Here is a 5,990-nt window from a genome sequence, read left to right as displayed (position 1 = left end):
CATCCTCTACTGTCCGCTTCTCCTCCTGACTTCAGTCTTTCCCAGCATCAGGGTCTTTTCAAATGAGTCAGTTCTTTGCATCAGGTGGTCAAAGTATTGGAGTTTCAGCTTCAACATCAGTCCTTCCAGTGAATATTCAGGACTGATTTCCTTTAGGATTGATAGGTTGGATTTCCTTGCAGTCCAAGGGACTCTCAAGAGTCTTCTCCAACACCACAGTTCAAAAGCATCAGTTCTTCAGTGCTCAGTTTTCTTTATAGTCCAACTCTCACATCCATGCATGACTACAGGAAAAATCATAGCTTTGACTAGATGGACCTTTGTTGGCAAAGTAATGTCTCTGTTTTTTAATATGTTGTCTAGGTTGGTCATAGCTTTTCTTCCAAGGAGCATCTTTTAATTTCATGGCTGCAGTCACCATCTGCAGTGATTTGGAGCCCTAAAAAGTAAAAGTCTCTCACTGTTTCCATTGTTTTCCCATCTATTTCCCATGAAGTGATGGGACTGGATGCCATGATCTTAGTTTTCTGAATGTTGAGTTTTAAGCCAACTTTTTCACTCTCCTCTTTCACTTTCATCAAGAGGCTCTTTGGTTCTTCTTTTCTTTCTGCCATAAGGGTGGTGTCATCTGCCTATCTGAGGTTATTGGTATTTCTCCCGGCAATCTTGATTCCAGCTTGTGCTTCATCCAGTCCAGCATTTCTCACGATGTACTCTGCATATAAATTTAATAAGCAGAGTGACAATATACAGCCTTGACGTATTCCTTTCCTAATTTGGAACCAGTCTGTTGTTCCATGTCCAGTTCGAACTGTGTTTCCTGACTGGAATACAGATTTCTCAGGAGGAAGGTAAGGTGGTCTGTTATTCTCATCTCTTTAAGAATTTTCCACAGTTTGTTGGGATCCACACAGTCAAAGGCTTTGGCATAGTCAATAAAGCAGAAGTAGATGTTTTTCTGGAAGTCTCTTGCTTTTTCCATGATCCAATGGATGTTGGCAATTTGATCTCTGGTTCCTCTGTCTTTTTTAAATCCAGCTTGAACATCTGGAAGTTCATGGTTCGTGTACTGTTGAAGCCTGGCTTGGAGAATTTTGAGCATTACTTTGCTAGTGTGTGATATGAGTACAATTGTGTGGTAGTTTGAGCATTCTTTGGCATTGCCTTTCTTTTGGATTAGAATGAAAAGTGACCTTTTCTAGTCCTGTGGCCACTGCTGAGTTTTCCAATTTGCTTGCATATTGAGCATAGCACTTTCACAGCATCATCTTTTAGGATTTGAAATAGCTCAACTGGAATTCCACCATCTCCAAGGCCCACTTGACTTCTCATTCAAGGATATCTGGCTCTAGGTGAGCGATCACATCATTGTGGTTATCTGGGTCATTAAGATCTTTTTGTTTGGTTCTTTTGTGTATTCTTGCTACCTCTCCTTAATATCTTCTGCTTTGGTTAGGTCCATACCATTTCTGTCCTTTATTGTGCCCATCTTTGCATGAAATGTTCCCTTGATATCTCTAATTTTCTTGAAGAGATCTCTTTTGCCAAGGGAATGCACTGGTCATATCAAAACCCTTTTCCAGCAACACAAGAAAAGACTCTATTCAAGGACATTACCAGATGGTCAATACCAAAATCAGATTGATTATATTTTTTGCAGCCAAAGATGGAGAAACTCTATACAGTCAGCAAAAACAAGACCAGGAGCTGACTGTGGCTCAGATCATGAACTCCTTACTGCCAAATTCAGACTGAAATTGAAGAAAGTAGGGAAAACTGCTAGATCATTCAGGAATGACCTAAATTAAATCCCTTATGATTATACAGTGGAAATGACAAATAGATTGAAGGGATTAGATCTGATAGGCAGAGTGCCTGAATAACTATAGACTGAAGTTAATAACATTATACAGGAGGCAGTGATCAAGATCATCCCCAAGAAAAAGAAATGCGAAAAGGCAAAACGGTTGTCTGAGGAGGCCTTACAAATAGCTAAGAAGAGAAGCAAAGGGCAAAGGAAAAAAAATATACCCATTTGAATGCAGAGTTCCAAAGAATTGCAAGGAGAGATAAGAAAGCCTTCCTCAGTGATCAGTACAAAATAAAAAGTTAAAAAAAAAAAAAAAAAACTCCTGGTTAAAAAAATTTATAGAGGAATAGAAAACAAAATGCAAATGTCCGTCTCACCAAAGCTTGATTCTCCTGATCTGTCTCATATGTTTAAATACTATGATTAACTTCTATTATATCCATAGAGAAATTTTCTATCATACACATGCATATCTCTATATGGTCTTTTACTTGCTTGTTTAGTTGACATAATTAATGTCTTGCTACTTTCTTTGTTATATGTTTATGTGTGGGGTGTATTAAACCTTTCCATATTAGCATTCATATATTTCTCATATCATGTTATTACTAAATAAATATTCACCTTATGAAAATAACCACCATTTACTTATTGAATACCCTGCTCAAGAACATTGCATCTTCAGTTTTTTTTACCTGTAAGCATGTACCTTTTTCATGAGTATAATGATACCTTTACCTGTAAATACTTTTACCTGTAAATACCTTTACCTGTAAGCATGTACCTTTGCACAGTAATAGTTCTCTAAATTATGCTACATTTCTTAGCTATTATCTAATCACCCTTCAAAACGTTGGATCAATTTACAGTCTCTTGAAATGAGATCATATGAGGGGCCAGCCATACAGATTTCCATAGGAAGCTGTGGGAAATTTTTATTACCATGTTCATCGTGTGCAGTTGTTTGTAATGATACTAACATATGAGGAGTCAGAACTTACATCATGAAGGAAAGACACATCCCAGAAGTTCTCACCCCCATGGGAACTGTGCTGCCAGCTGCCCAGGACACCCTTGGCCCAGCATCTATCTGCCTCCTTAGCCTCTGAGCTCAGATCATGTTGGCTCCTGTCATGACAGCTGGAGATGCATGAAGCAAGGCTGCTGGCAAAGGAGGGAATCTGAGGAAACTAGATTCTTCTCTCAGAACCCTTTTTGCAAAACCAACTTCCCTAATTCAGGGCCCGGTTCATTTATTCCAGATGTCCCTCCAGTGTTAAGGCCACAGGAGCCCAACAGATACTTCAGAAGTAGGAAGCAGTGGATACTAGCAAAACTCATTAGGAAAAATGTTGTCATTTAGTTTAAACTAAGTATACACCTCCTCTATGACTCAGCAATTCTGCTCCCACTTATCTACCTAAGAAATGAAAAAATACGTCCTCACAGAGATGTCTATTTTAATCTTCATATCAGTATAGTTCATTACATCAGGTGACACAAAATAAATATCCATCAACAAGAAAATGATACAGTCAATCCTCATTATTCACACATTCTGTATTTATGAATTCACCTACTCATGAAAACTTATGTGTAGCTCCAAAATCAATATTTTCAAGGGAGCACATGTTCTCAACTAAAGTTGAAAACGGCAAAATCCCCATCTTTTTGTTGCAACTCCTACAACGTAAATAATGGCTTCTTTGCTGTCTAATTAGCGGCATGTTTTTGGCATTTTATTGGTGATTTTGCTCTTAAAGATGACTCCCAAGCACACTGCTGAGGTGCCTACCTACTGTTGCTAAGTGTAAGAAAGCTGTTACATTTCTTACAGAGAAAATGAGCTTAGATAAGCATTAAACAAGCTTTTTTACCCAAAATAAAAAAGGGACTTCTCTGGTAGTGTAGTGGATAAGAATCCACCTGCCATTGCAGGGGACACGGATTCCATCACTGGTCTGGGAAGATTCCACATGGTGCAGAGCAACTAAGCTCCTGAGCCACAACTAGTGAGGCCTCCAGCCAAGAGCCCGTGCTCCACAACAGGAGAAGTCAGGGCAATGAGAAGCCTGCTCACCGCAACTAGAGAAAGCTGGCACCCAGCAACGAAGACCCAGCACAACTATAACTAAATGAATAAACACACACACACACACACACACACACACACACACACACATGCATTAGGCAAACTTCTTTGGGGCTTCCCTGCTGGTTCAGTAGAAAAGAATCTGCCTGCCAATGCAGGAGACACGAGTTTCATCCCTGGGTGGGAATGGAGAAGGAAACAGCAACCCACTCCAGTATTCTTGCCTGGAGAATCCCAGGGACAGAGGAGCCTGGCAGGATATAGTCCATGGGGTCACATAAGAGTTGGACATGACTGAACAACTAAACAACAACAACACAACTTCTTATCAGGCATGAGTTATAGGTGTTGGTTCTGTGTCCATATTAATGGATAAATAATATTTAATAAGTAAGGTGTGTTTGAATACCAACAAATGTAAAACAAGGCTATGTGCCCATCAGTTGATGAAAATCTTGTGATAAATGTTCCCAGGAATATTTCTCCTACAGCAATGATTTAGTATTCCATGTTCTCAGAAACTTCAAAGACATAACCACACAAATAATGAGAATCAACTGTATAGTTATATGAGGAAATACTACTCACCAATGACAAGTAACAAACTACTGAGATACACAGCGTGGACAATCCTCACCTACATCACACTGAATGAAAGAAGCCAGACATGCCAAAGATTGAATATTTTGTTAAGTTCAGTGAAAATTACTCAGTCGTGTCCAACTCTTTGCGACCCCATGGACTATATGGTGCATGGAATTCTCCAGTCCAGAATACTGGAGAATTTCCCTTCTCCAATTTTATGACTCCACTATAAATGCTCTAAAATAGGTCAAAAATAATCGTAATCCATGTTTTGAGAAATCCCCAAAGTGACTGCCTTGGTCCTGGAGAGAAATTGACTGGGAAAGATTATGAGTGAATTCTGGAATATACTGCTGAATTCTATTTGCCACCTTTTTATTCACGATTTTTACTTCTATCTTCATGGAATATATTAGCCTGCAGTTTTCTGTTCTTATAAGATCTTTCTCAGGTTTTGGTATCAAGGTAAACTTGGTTATTATAAAGTGAATTAGGAAATATGTCTCCTTTATCTGTGCATGCTCAGTTGCTAAGTCATATCTGACTCTGCAACCCAGGGACTGTAGCCCACCAAGCTCCTCTGTTCATGGAATTCTCCAGGCTAGATTAATGGAGTGAGTAGCCATTCCCTTCTCCAAGGGATCTTCCTGACCCAGGGTTTGAACATGCGTTTCCTGATCTCCTTCATTGACAGATAGATTCTTTACCTCTTTCTATCTTATGGGACAATACGGCATTATAGGCACACTTTGTTACAATGTGCTTTGTTTTACTGTGCCTTGCAGATAATTGAGTTTCTTACAAATAAAATGTCACAGCTGCATTGTATGATGATGTTCTGAATATTTTAGTGTTGTAGCCATGCGTTCTGGGAAACAAACTCACTCAGAAGGAGGATGCAGATAGTGGAGTGCAGTTTATTACACTGGAGGGCCCAAGGCAGAGTCTCCTCTTAGCCAAGGACCCCGACCAGTTTTTGTGCAAACCTTATATACCCTAAGTGTACGTGCCCAAACCCACCTCCCCAAATTCCCTGGAACCAGTCTGAACAAAGGAGAGAAAGATACAGTCAAAGTTAACCCATGATTCATATGCCTTAAGCCTAGGTCGTTAACAGGGGACAGTTATCAATAGACCTGTGGCCATACCTCAACAAGCATAATAGAATTTATGGTTCTATTTGGATACACAGATAATTAGGGTATTCTTTTAGGCAACGGAAAGTCTAGGTATGACCCCTGGGGTTCTTCCATCTGGGGGGTGAGAAATAGATTTAAGGGCCTAGATCTGAGAGATAGAGTGCCTGATGAACTATGGAATGACGTTCGTGACATTGTACAGGAGACAGGGATCAAGACCATTCCCATGGAAAAGAAATGCAAAAAAGCAAAATGGCTGTCTGGGGAGGCCTTACAAACAGCTGTGAAAAGAAGAGAAGCGAAAAGCAAAGGAGAAAAGGAAAGATATAAACATTTGAATGCAGAGTTCCAAAGAATAGCAAGA

Source organism: Bison bison, unplaced genomic scaffold (assembly GCF_000754665.1).
Source record: "Bison bison bison isolate TAMUID 2011002044 unplaced genomic scaffold, Bison_UMD1.0 scf7180017864352, whole genome shotgun sequence".
Taxonomy (NCBI): domain Eukaryota; kingdom Metazoa; phylum Chordata; class Mammalia; order Artiodactyla; family Bovidae; genus Bison; species Bison bison.
Note: the sequence above shows the minus strand (reverse complement) of the source record.